The sequence below is a fragment of the Artibeus jamaicensis genome, unplaced genomic scaffold, assembly GCF_021234435.1.
Source record: "Artibeus jamaicensis isolate MK-2021 breed Jamaican fruit bat unplaced genomic scaffold, CSHL_Jam_final contig_47, whole genome shotgun sequence".
Classification (NCBI taxonomy): domain Eukaryota; kingdom Metazoa; phylum Chordata; class Mammalia; order Chiroptera; family Phyllostomidae; genus Artibeus; species Artibeus jamaicensis.
Window position 1 is genome coordinate 2,798,400 of NW_026521848.1, and position 13,603 is coordinate 2,812,002.

Here is a 13,603-nt window from a genome sequence, read left to right on the forward strand (position 1 = left end):
TTCCTTCCAGTCTTTTTTCTTAGTATGAGCAGTATTTGTATAGAGAAGAGGAGAGATTTTCCCACTTTAAAGTCTTTCACCTGTGCTTTTCTAGGAGATTTTAAACATCAAATGGCAAAATTATGCCTACTTCCCCAAACTACAGATTTGGAGAAGAACAAGGCTTCCCTCTTCCTCTCTTTCAATTTTTGCTTTAATCAGAACCATTACTATAGGTTAGTAGTTTTCAATCCTAACTGTGCCTGACCATCAGAGTAGGATATAATAATTGCATGGCTGCTATTAATTGAGCAACTACTATAGAAGTGGCTGTTTTTCCCCTGGCTGGTGTGGCTTCGTGGATTGAGTGCCAGCCTGCAAACCAAAGGGTGGCCAGTTCGATCCCCAGTCAGGGCACATACCTGAGCCGTGGGCCAGGTCCCCAGTTGGGGGCACACAAGAGGCAGCCACACACTGATACTTCTCTCCCTTTCTCCTTTCCTTCCCCTCTCTCTAAAAATAAATAAATAAATAAATATTTTTATAAAAAGTGTCTGTTTTAAACATTTTACAAGCAGTATATTTATTCTTTCAATCCTATCATTTTACAAATAAGGAAAAAGGCAGAGTGGTTACATGACTTTCCCAAGGTCACATATCTGTTAAAAGTGGTGGTGCTGAGTTCCGAACCCGTGACATCTGGCCCCAAGGCTCTCTTCCCCCCTGCCCCCCCTTCCCCATCTGCTCAAGACTCTGGCCAACAGTGACACCAACTATGAAGTTCAGGGCAAGGTTCCCAACGTCCCTATTGGCAAGTTCGTCATGATTATTCATCCTTCTCCCGAGTCATTTTATTTCCTAAAGGAAATGAGAAATTGCTGGAATTCAGCACAAATGAGACAGCCAGAAGCCACAGCTGACCACATACACACGGGGGACTCCGCTGGGCTGCCTGAGAAACATTCTTCATGCATGACCCTTCTGGAGGGGCCAAGGGTCAGTTGCTGGGCGGACCACCCTTCACTGACTAAGACCACACCCAGCTCCAGATGATCTGTGAAGGCTCCTCCCCAACTTCACCAGTGAGTGGAGGAAGAACAAACTGTAAAACCCACAGCCCACCACCTATTTACATGTGAACCTACAGAAAGGCTCAGGGTTGCCAGCTGCTCGGTAGGGACTTGTCTTGTATGTTTAGAGGATCTGTGGGATTAGAGTCAATATTTGGTCACTGGGGGAATCAGCCAGTTAAGTTTTTGCCATTATCACACGTTACTCCCTCCTCCCCATGGCAAAACCAGACCAGCCATGGAGGGCCTTTCCCTGGAATAGATCACTAGAGCGGGTCTCCACTACGGGGTGGCAGGGGAAACCCCCATTTCAGGAAAAGGTTACTGAGTGCCTGGTCCAGGGAAGGAGTTTGCTGCCTTGAGTCTAAAAGTTAACACCCCCCCCAGCCACCCCTGGAGAGGAGGACTGGGGACGCCAAGGGCTGCACGGCTGTCTCTTATCCAGTGCCACCCATGTGCAGAAGGAAATCAGCACTGTCTCACTGCTGTTCGATTTTGGGCGCTGTGTGTGTCTTTATGCGTATGTTGGGGCGGTGAATGGGGTTGTTGGTTTTTGCTGTTGTTCACATTCTAAAAAGATAAAAAGAAAGGTAAACTCCCATGTACTTGAACCTAGATTAAGTAATTATCAAGACTGCCACAGAAACTTCACCTGCTCCTAATCTGTTTCTTTCTCCCATTTTTAATTCTTGCTGAATTAAAGTAACTCCCAGGTAACGTGTTGTCTCACCTTTACGTGTTTCAATTTGCAGCCCTGAAAAATATGGACATTTTCTTATGTACCCAAAATATTAGGCTGGTTTCGTTACTGATCAAATAACAATGAATGTTTTCCTAACAGATAAGAGCCAATATTGACAAAGTTTTAGGGAAAGGGGTCATTTTGGCTCCTACTGGTGAAGTAATGCTTTTCTCGAGGGCCTCCTGGAAATACGAATCCAAAAAGATTTAACAACCTGTGCGTATCTTCTGGCTCGACTTTTCCATTCACACACTCACCAAAAAACGATGTCAACCACGTGCCTGGAGGCATTCTAAGCATTCTTCTCCCTGGTACAGATGTGGAAACTTAGGCACAGAGAAGGAAAGTCATTTACCCGAGGTTACACAGCTCTTAGGTGCCATAGCCAATACTTGAACTGACACAATCTTGGTTTTTATGGCAATGCCACGTCCTGGCAGTGGCATTCTGGGCCTTCTGCTTGGGAAGGCAGGACTATATGGGAGTTAAGACCTCAGGCTCTGAGGAGGAAAGATGGGGGTTCAAATCCCTGCTCTGCTACCACAAACTCTATGAGATCCTGACAAGCCATCTCTCTGCTCCTTAATTTTTCTCATCTCTGGCAGTCGGAGCGTGCAGCACTAGGAAAAAGGGGTCCGAACGGGACTTTGCTCTGGTTTTTCAGCCATGGAAAGGAGAAGAGCCATGGAGGGAGAAGTACAATAATAGTGCCTACCTGCAGCAAACACTTGGTTTGAAACTTGTGGCCATTCCCAACCCTTGTCTTTCTTGCTGCCTCCTGTTGCACAGACATCTCACCTTCCCAGCCTCCCTTGCAGCTAGGGGCTGGCTCCCTTATGGCCAATGAGAGATAAAGAGAAGTCTGCTGGGGGTAGGGCTGTTATGGGAACATATTCTCTTCAGACAGAAAAGGCACCCTTCTCCTTCCCCCTACTTGAGATGCTGTGAATAAGGATGCTATCATCAGGTTGGGGCAGCCACCCCTCAGACCACGCAACAATCAACATCAGGACAAAATACCTACATATCGAGGGTTGGGAAACAGAAAGAGAGAAGGCACCCAGTTCTCAAGGGTGTCACTGAGCCTCTGCTCCAATCTGGAGCTTGTCACCTCCAGTGCTCAGCCAAGATTCACCAGGCATCTTGTCACCTGCAGGCCAATGTGTTCCAACTCACACTGCCTCACAGCATAAGGGTTCAATGCCATCAGGTGTGAAAAGTGCTTATTAGCACATTGTTGGCACACACTCAATGTTGGTCAAAGATTATTACCACTGTGACAATTAGCTGCTTAAAGCCCTACCACAGTTTCTACATCCCACTGCAGGGAGCGAAGGTGCCAGCGGCAAACACGTGGTACATTCATCCCCCGCACTGTCACCTCTGGCAGAGGGAACTGTACGTGCCAGACGGCTGCTCCACTCTGAGGTGCAGGGAAAAGCCGAGGAGACAGAAAGGGGACCCAACAGCTCAGTAACATCCCAAGGGACCCACAGACTTTCCGTGGCTGAGAAACCAGAGCAAAGCCTGTTCCGACCCCTCTTTCCCAGTGCTGCACGCCCCGACTGCCAGGATCCATACGCACTGGCACCATCTCTCCCACATCCTCACACCTGCACAGCGACGTACTTTGCACTTTTCTTCAACTGGACTCACTTTTATTTTGGTTCACGTACCAACCTTAGCCTCACAAACCTGAAACAGCCATGGAATACTGGGCTTGATGTACTACTGAAATTCTTTCCCTGTTATGCATTCAAATAAAAGTACAACTATTAAAAGTGCTTAGTGTTTATTCATACACCACTTTAAATTATCTAGTGGAATAATCTGACCTTGGGAAACCTGTCCCGATGGCAGTAAGATATTGTCTCTGCTCAGCACATTCCTATTCCCTCGCTTCTCACATCCTTTCACTTACACTCTAGAAACACAAAAGCTCAGATGTTATTTCTGAACAAGTCGCTCCAGAGGCTGAGGTCTCTCCCAAACTCCTCCGTCAGGGCTCTGTTCTCTGGAACATATCCATGGTTTATACTTTCTGTGTATGTTTTCTTCTACGATGTGTTAGTTGTAATAGCAGTAATAACAGCCAATGTGCACACAGGACTTTCTCATGCCAGGTGCTGCTTTAAAGACTTTATCTAGAACAACTCACGGTCCTCACACAGCATCATGAGAAGTGGGCATATCACTCCCATTTCATAGATGAGGAAAGTGCAGCATCAGTCAGGTTATTCAGGTCGCTTGCTGAAGGTCCCACCATTTGGACATGATGTATGTAGGGGTGAATACAGGTAACTGACCCCGGGGCCCACCCGAACTACCCCGCTGCTTCTAGAAGAGCCAACAATGACCAAGCTCTGTGCTGACTGAATACTGATGTCGAGTGAGTCTGACGTTGAGGAACTCACCTAAAGTCACCTGAAGTCACACCACAGGACACCTGGGATGCAGGCCCGCTGATCCCCACGCTCATTCCTGTCCTGCACAGCTGACCTCAGAGCCCGCGTGTACGGGAACGCGAACCGAACCTTCCTCTGCTCCTGATGTACCTCCACACCCCGGCTTCCTCACTGTCTCCTTCGGCTTCTGTCATTCGGTCGTGGAGGCCAACTCTCCCGTGAGAGGAGGAAAAGAGCCCCTGACAGAACCACGTGGGCCTCGAGACACCATCTCTCATGCCCAAGGGGGAGCTGGCCGGTCAAAGCGGAGTTTCCCAGAACCAGCCCACTCATAAGGTTATTCTGTGTGAGGTTTCCTCTCACCTGGCTGCCAAGGGCCCACGTTCTTCATCAGTAGCTAGAACCCTGACAGTTAATGCTTTCCACGAGTGCCGGGCCCTATAATAAATGCTTCTCCGGCACTGACTCACTGAATGCCCACAGTGTACTCGGTGATGAGGTGGGGACTAGCATCACCCTTGTTTTAGCGTGGGGAAATGCAGCTGCGCAGAGGCTAAAGCCCCTGGCCCAAGGCCATGGAGCTGGGAGCAGTGATTCCAGAGGCCACGCCTGAAGTACTTGGTGACACTGCCTCCCACAACATCATCTCTCCTCTGCACTGAGCCCTCAGGAAGTGCCTGGCTCTGGACGTCACATGAGGTGACCTCAGTGAATTACCACCCCCAACCCCACACACGCATACCTCAGTGAGGGAGGTATTTTACAAATGAAGAGCCTGAAGCTCAGAGAGGTGAAGTCACCTACCCAAGGTCACACAGCTGGTACAGGGTGGCACCAGGACGCTGCTGCCTACAGCTTGACTCCAAAGTCATTAGCTACAAGGCTTTGTAGCCTCATAGCTCTGAAGGGCCAAAATCTCCACCCTGTTCCCAGCAAGCCCCTAAGAGAAATTAGCCTCCTGGCATTGAACGACCTGTCCCCCATGAAGCAGGGCTGCTTTTTGGCACCTGAGACCTGGCTGTTTGCCAGGAACAAGCTCCTGGGCAAGAACCGACTGATATGGAAAAACAGAACCGAAACCCAAGCATCTTAAAACTGTTGACAAGAAACTGGAGGAAAGAGGAACTCATCTCACTGTGACTTGAAATCGGAAGGTGATGATAATAGCCAGTACTTCCTGTGCATACTGTTCTAAAGCACAGAAATGATTATTCCCATCCTACAGATGAGAAAGCAAAGGCAAAGAGCCACAGGTAGGTTATTGGCCCAAGGGCATAGGTGGTAGATGGTGAAGCCAGAGCTGAAATCCAGAGTCCAGGCTCCTAACTGCTGCTCTACTGCACCAAATCCTGGTGCTTTAACACCCTCCTCACCTGCGCACGAACAGAACAGCTCATAATGCCTGAGCTCTTAAGGAGCCTTGAGAAGAAGGTTTGGCAGGGCTGCTACCCAGTGCTTCTCCAGGGCAGCTAGCTTTCAGCTGGCCTCCTCTGGGTAAGAAGAAAGTGGGCTTTGGGTGTAGAGCGTCAAGGATTTGCATGACAGCACAGCTGGGCCACCTTTGGGGAAAAAAAAAAAGAAAACCGCAGTCTTGGTTGGGAAGTCAGAGAACCCAGCCATGAAGTGAAGGGTCTTTTACTGAAATGACCTGCAGTCTCTGGGTCAGGGACTAGAAAAGGCTGGTAAGATCAAGGGAAGGGCCAGGTCTCTGGTCCCCCACACCTCTTTCTAAATGCCAAAGTCAGCTGCCCTCAGCCCTCCCCTTCACTCCAAACACTCCCAGGGATGGAAGAAAGTAGATTTCAGGGAATATACTCGGGGCCTACAAGTCCTTTCCACCACACTCTCCCCTTCGTTCACCCAAATCAAGCCATGCTAGCCTCCTCTCTGCTCCTTCAACTTGTCAAACTTGTTCCTACCTCAGGGCCTTTGCACATACTCTTCTTGCTGCCAGAAACCTGCATTTTTCAACTTTTTTGCATGGCTGGCTCCTTTTTATTCTCCAACTCTCGGATCAAATGTTACCTCCTCAGACAAGCCCTTACTGATCCCACTCTTTAAGGTACCTCTCCCAGCACACACGCATATCAGAGGGCCTGCTTTTCTTCAGAGCAGTACCAAGTTTCTTCATAGCACTACTAATCACCTCTGATACACACTGTTTCCTTCTAGTCTGTCTTCTGCCACCAGGCCTTGCACTCCAGGAGGGCAGGCACTGGGTTTGTCTTGTCCTCTGTGTCCTTGGAGCTTACAAAAGTGCTTGGCACAGATTAGAAGCTCTATAAATATTTGCTGAATGACTACCTAAATTATCTTCTTGAGGGTTCAGCAGGATGATGTGCTCTAGTTTGCTATAGAGTTGTCTGCATCAGAGACATTTGCAGACTACCAGACCAGCATTATTCCAAAGCAACCTAAAGGACAACTGTAACAACAATAACAACTTAGCGATGCAGCTAACATTTAATGAATACCTACTTTGTGCCAGAAACTGTGTAAGGTGATTTAGTAGTTCAAACCTCGTAAACAAGTCCCCTGGTGTAGTAACTTGTTCTTTTCTTATTTTACAGAGATGGACATGGAGGCTTGGAAAACATGTCACTTGCCCAAGGTCACATTTGAGCACTTCAGTAAGGATCCATACAGTGCGGGCCCCTACCCACTGCCTGCCCCGCCCTGCAGAGGACTCACGGTGACGCTCCCCGAGATTACGACAACAGGGCGCACCTGGGAAGGTGACTCATTGTTCTCAGGAGACTCAACCAGGCTGGGTCTTTCTTCCAACTTCCTCCACAAAGAACACACAGTTCCTCACAACTCTGGAAGTTCTAATTCTAATCATATCTGTACTAAGCAAGCTTACTGATCAGGGTTGACTTTACAGCAGTGCTGAGCAGCCGTTTTCGACTGAAGTCACTGGTTCTCAGGCTCAGGGGCTGAAGTTCATCTCCCCTGGAATTCAGCTTTTTTTCTCCTCATACTTGAAGCAAAGGGTGAATTACTCTTCAAGTCAAAACTACCACATAACACCTAAAGAGCAACAGTTGACTCCTACACTTGCATCTGTGTGCCAGATACTTTAAAATTCCAATTCATTTAAACCTCACAGCCATCCCATAGGAAAGCTCCTATTATTATCATCCCCATTTCACAGATGAGAAAACTGAGGTCTTGAAAGGTGCTGTCCTTTGCCTAAGGTTACCCAGTGAGTAAGCAGCAGAGCTGGATCAGAACCCCGACCTGTGGCTCCAGAATCTTCTTTTAATCATTATCCTCTGCTGCCTCTCTAATTCTGATTTGACACCTGCTCAGAAGATACTGCAAGTCAATTCTGTTTAGCTGCTAACAGCACTATGAGTGACTAATTCGCGCATTCCTTCACACGCATTTTAAAAACATACTGCATGGTCAGGATTAGACTAAGGGAAGTGGGTGTGAGGCTCCCACTCTCCAAACATCGGGCTTGGGGAACTAATGACTGAAAAGGTAGTTTTATAATATCATACTTAATACTGAGAAGTTTGACACTTTTTGAGAATGGGGACAAAGATGTCCCCTCTCACCACTGCCCTTCAATGTCACAGCAATTGTTAGCCCTTCTCATCTCATGGCATAAATAAATGAATTACTAAATTCTGTGGTATACCAAAAAATATTTTTTGATGATCTGACAAAAAAGTAGGCTTAATTTTTATTCACTCCCACTGGACAGCTACTGTTGTGCTGGCCGCTGTCATTTTGTAACTTGACAGGCTAACAGGAAAGAGGTCAGTACCCCTGACTGAATAGTCAGGGGCGGCATACTTTAAACATTCTTGTTGCACACCAGCTGAGAATCGCTGCAACATCATATTGAAAGTCCTAGTTAATTCAATAAAACAAGAAAAGAAAAAAAAAGATACACAGACCGGGAAGGAAGAAATAAAGCTGTCTGTGTTTGTGGGTGACGTGACGACCTGTGTAGAAAATCCTCAAGACTTGAGAACAAAAAACTCCTGGAAATAGTAACCATTTACAGCAAGATTGTAGAACACAGGTTAATGATCAAAAGCCAGTCCCTTTCTTATATACCAGCAATGAACAAGTGGAATTTGAAATAAAAACACAAAACCGTGCACATTAACACCCTCCAAAATGGAATACTTAGGTATAAACCTAACAAAATACATACAAGAGTTACGTGAGCAAGACTACAAAACTGGGATGAAAAATATCAAACAAGAATCAATGGAGAGATATTCCATGCTCATACATAGTAATAATCAATATTGCCAAAATATCAGTTCTTCTCAACTTGACCTACAGATTCAAGGTGATCCAAACCAAACTCTCAGGAAGTTATTTTGAGAGGCAACCCCCCAGAACAGTCTGCACAATACTAAAGAAGAGCAAGTCAGAGGACTGACACCACCCTGTTTCAGTAATCAAAGCAGTGGCATTAGTGAAAGAGCATCCAAATAGATCAGTGGAACAGGATAAAGAGCCCAGAAACAGACCCACATAAATACGGCCAACTCTTCTTTGATAGAGGAGCAACGGCAATACTAATGAAGCAAAGATGGTGCTGGAAGAAGTGAACGTCTATGTGCAAAAAAGAAAAAAGACTCAATACAGACCTTACACCTTTCACAACAAGTTACCTGAAAAATGGGTCACAGAACTACATGTAAAACGTAAACTATAAAACTAGCCAATAACATAAGAGAAAACCTACGTGACCTAGGGCACAGCTATGACTTTTTAGATACATCACCAAAGGCACAATCCACGAAAGAAAAAAATGGACAAACTGGACTTCTTTAAAATTAAAAGATGCTCTGTGAAAGATGCTGTCAAGAGAATGAGAACATAAACCACAGACTGTGAGAAAATATTTACAAAAATATCTTGGACTGTTTTCCAAACTATATAAAGAACTCTTAAAACTCAACAAGATGAAAACAAACAATTCAATTTTAAAGTGGATCAAAGACCTTAACAGACATCTCACCAAAGAAGATATACAGATGGCAAATAAGCATATGAAAAGATGCTCCACACTATATGTCATTGGGAAAACGCAAATTAAAAGTGAGATACCACCACACGCCTATTAGAACGCCCCAAATCCAGAGCACTGACACCACCAAATGCTGGCCAGGGTGTGGAGCGACAGGAACTCTCATTCATTGCTGGTGGGAGTGCCAAATGGTACAGCCACTTTGGGAAACAGTTTAACAATTTCTTATAGGTCTAAACATACTCCTTGGTATGTACCCAAGTGAGCTGAATACGATGCCAACGCAAAAATCTGCACACAGATGTTTATAGTAGCTTTATTCATAATTGCCAAAACCTGGAAGCAACCAAGATATTATTCAGTAGGTGAATGGATACACTGTGGTGCATTCAGACCATGGAAAGAAATGAACTATCAAGCCATGAATAGACATGGGGGAACCTTAAATGCTTATTACTAAGTGAAAGAAGCCAATCTGAAAAAACTACACAGTGTACTGATCAATATTCTTGAAAACATAAAAATGTGGAGTCAGTGAAAAGATTGGTGGTTGCCAGGAGTTAGGGGAGAGGGATGAATAGGTAGAGCACACAGGACTGTTAGGGCAATGACAATACCCTGACACCATCATGGTGGACACACGTCACTATACATTTGCCCAAACTCACAGAATGCACAACACCAAGAGTGAACTTCAATATAAAGTATAAACTCCAAGTGATAATAATGTGTCAATGCAGGTTCATTAATTGTAATAAATGTACAATTCCAGTGGGGGACACTGATAATGGGGGAGCTCAAGAGTTAAAATATTTTAACTTTAGTTATACTTAATAGGCTTAGCGATTAACACATGCAGAAAGCTGTTGTTCCAGGGACTGGAGTGCATGACTGGATCCACCTTGACTCTAAGAGGCCTACAAGCAATTCAACTTTTGTGCCCCAGGAGGAATGCAAGTGATCAAGATGGCATCTGAGGCACTGTGTTCCAGGGAGAGAATGTCTGCTGACCATGACACAGATAGAGAGTTGCTGGTCACTTCCAGGTGGGACCAACGTGCGGCAATGGGGCAGGGGCTGGCAACTCCAGTGCCAACCATGGCACACAGTGGCCTCACGGCACCTCTGATCATGATGAGCATGTTCTGGAGCACCTTCGGCCTCCTGATCCCCTGGTTCATCCCTAAGGGTCCCAACCAGGAAGCTATCATTACCATACTGGCAACGTGTTCAGTTTGCTGCTTTCTCTTTTGACTAATTGCAATTCTGGCCCAACTCAACCCTCTCTTTGGACCAGAGTTGAAAAATGAAACCACCCGATATCTCAAAAATCACTGGTCTTCAGGAAGAAGACCCACTGTCCAGCCACTAAGGTCATGAAGAGAATTCCTCTAGATGCAAAGCCACCTCCAAACCCAGACCACCTTTCTTGACTTGCCTGTTTTGGCCTTAAATATTCACACCACAGTTGAATACCTTATTCTACAATGCAGCAATTTTCCCGTACCTTTTTATGCTTTGATGAATTTTGTGCCTTCTTACATAAAATGTGTATGCACATTTCTGAGATACAAGGTGCTACTCTTCTGAGAAACATGCACTCTCTCCTTGGCACCTGTGGATTCCAAGAGAGCTCCTGGTTGCTTATGACATGGGAATCGGTGACAAGTTTGAAAACTGTTATGAGAAAATAACATTCCAGTGCAGCAGTCAAAAGAGCATGTTCAAGGGGAGATCTGTCCCAAAAGAATCACATCAAAGTATATTTTCAGGATAAAATTTCTTACTTCTTCCATCTTTTGAGATAAATTATTTTCCTGCTTTCTGTGGCAAATAAGAAAAGAATCGCTGGTCAGCAGATGAAGGGATATTAGGAAAATTGCTGGAATGCAACCTTTATCTGATTAACCTTTCCCCCTGAATTCCAAACCCCTTACCTACCCTTTTCTTCTCCTTATAAAAAAGGGTGACTTGAGATGAGATGCTAAGACAGTTTTTAGGATGCACGACCTTCTGTCTTCTCAGACCACTGGCATCTGAATGAAGCGCCCATAAAGATTCAATCCCTGTCTTTACTTGGTTCTGGTGGGAAGAGGCAGCACAAATGCTGGCTTTTCCAGTTTCAGGGGAACATGGGAAATCTCTGTGCCTTCCCCTCAGTTTTGCTATGAACCTAAAACTGCTCTAAAAAGTCAAGCTGTCTTTTGGTTTCAAAAAGCAGGCTAACAGAATAAGCTAATGTTATTCCAAGATAACAAATATTCATAGTTAAAAATTAAATGTGGGGACTTCCGCCAAGATGGAGGCATAGGTGGATGTGCCGTGCCTTCTCACACAACCAAGTTTAGAGACAACTAAATATTAGCAACAGAAAACATAGCCAGAACATGGAAAATTGAACTTTTCAGAAGTCTGTTAACAACAAATTCTTCAGCCTGACCGGTAAGGGGTGAAACCAGTGGCTGGTGAAGCGGGATTGCACAGGAGGTCTCGGTCAGCCGGACTCAGGCGCGGAATCCAGACGCGTGGAATCCAGGCACAGGGTTGGACCTAGTGAGCGACTGCGCGAGCCACCAGCGTCATAACCCAGCGACTCTGAGAGGCCTGGCCCAGGGGAACCACCTAAGAGGCTAATACTCACCCAGCTGTGAGAAACAGCAGAGGGGGTCGCCATTTCCCCGCTCTGACCACGCCCCCACATACAGCGTCACAACCCAGCGACCTGGGAGTCCAAGGCACCGCTTCTCACACTTAAAGGGCCAGAACAGACCAAAAATGTCGCAAGATCTCAAAGCCCCAGAGCCTATAGATCTAAGCGATGAAGAAATAGCAAAACTCTCAGACGCACAGTTTAAAACACTGGTCATCAGGATCCTCACAGAACTGGTTGATTATACCGACAAATTAGACAAATATATGAAGGCGAAACTAATTGAAATGAATGGAATTGCACAGGACACCAATAGCAATGAAAAGGAAACTGGGACTCAAATCAATGGAGTGGACCAGAAGAAAGCAAATAATGGCCAAACAGAAAAGAGTCAAGAAGCAAGAATTCAAAGAAATGAGGAGAGTCTTAGGAACCTCCAGGACATCTTTAAACGCTCCAACATCCGAATGATAGGGGTACCAGAAGGGGGAAAGGCACAGCCACCAGTGGAAAACTTATTTGAACAAATAATAAAGGAGAATTTCCCCCAATCTGGCAAAGGAAATAGACTTCCAGGAAATCCAGGAAGCTCAGAGAGTCCCAAAGAAGTTGGACCCAAGAAGGAACACACCAAGGCACATCATCATTACATTGGCCAAGATTCAAATGAAGGAGAGAATCCTAGAAGCAGCAAGAGCTAAGGGGACAGTCACCTACAAAGGAGTCCCCATCAGACTGTCAGCTGATTTCTCAAAAGAGACCTTACAGGCAAGAAGGGGCTGGAAAGAGGTATTCCAAGTCATGAAATCCAAAGACCTACAACCAAGATTGCTCTATCCAGCAAAGCTTTCATTTAGAATGGAAGGACAGATAAGGTGCTTCTCAGATAAGATCAAATTCAAGGAGTTCATCATCACCAAGCCCTTATTATATGAAATGTTAAAGGGACTTATCTAAGAAAAAGAAGTTAAAGAAACATGAACAGTGAAAGGACAGCAAACTCACAGTTATTAACAACCACACCTAAAACAAAAGCAAACTAAAAGGACAGCTAGATCAGGAGTGGAAACATAGAAATGAAGATCTCAAGGAGGGTTAGCAACAGGGGAGTGGGAGGAGGAGAAGGGGGGAGAAGGTACAGAAAATAAGTAGCATAGACAGTAGATAGAAAATAGATGGGGGGGGCAAGAATAGCATGGGAAATATAGAATCTAAAGGAATTGAGACGCATGGTCATAAACTAAAGGGGGGGAAATGGTGGGAATGGGGGGGGTAGGGTCGAGGGGAATGAAGGAGGGGAATAGAACAACTGGAACAGCATAATCAATAAAAAAATTTAAAAAAAAATTAAATGTTGGACTTCTGGCCAAGATGAAGGCACGGGTAGACACACTGTGCCTCCTCCCACAACCAAAATAAAGACAACAACATTTTAGAAACAAAAAACAACCAGCACTGACAAAAAATTGAACTGTATGGAAGTCTGACAACCAAAGAGTTAAAATAGATACATTCATCCAGACTGGTAGGAGGGTGGAGTTGGGGAGCTGGGAGGAAAGGGCTCCCAGCAGGGAAGCAGGCGGACCCTGGGCACACAAAGCGGCAGGGGAAGGACCCAGTGAGGCGGTGGAGGGGTGCACAAAGCGACTGGCGGACTGGGCAGTCCAACATTCGAGCGCAGATAAACCAGGTGAAACTGGGGAGCGAGACCGCACAATGCAGGGCTCCAGCACAGGGAAATAAAGCCTCAAACTACTG

General features: G+C 45.7%; 1 protein-coding gene and 1 pseudogene across 9 annotated transcripts in view; one reads left to right on the forward strand and one right to left on the reverse strand.

Annotated features, from left to right (window-relative positions):
* The window catches only part of SIPA1L3 (signal induced proliferation associated 1 like 3), a 238,064-nt gene that overhangs the window by 158,838 nt on the left and 65,623 nt on the right, over window positions 1-13,603 (reverse strand). The gene's annotated exons all lie outside the window — the stretch shown is intronic.
* On the forward strand, window positions 10,294-10,596 carry LOC119046735 (V-type proton ATPase subunit e 1-like; annotated as a pseudogene).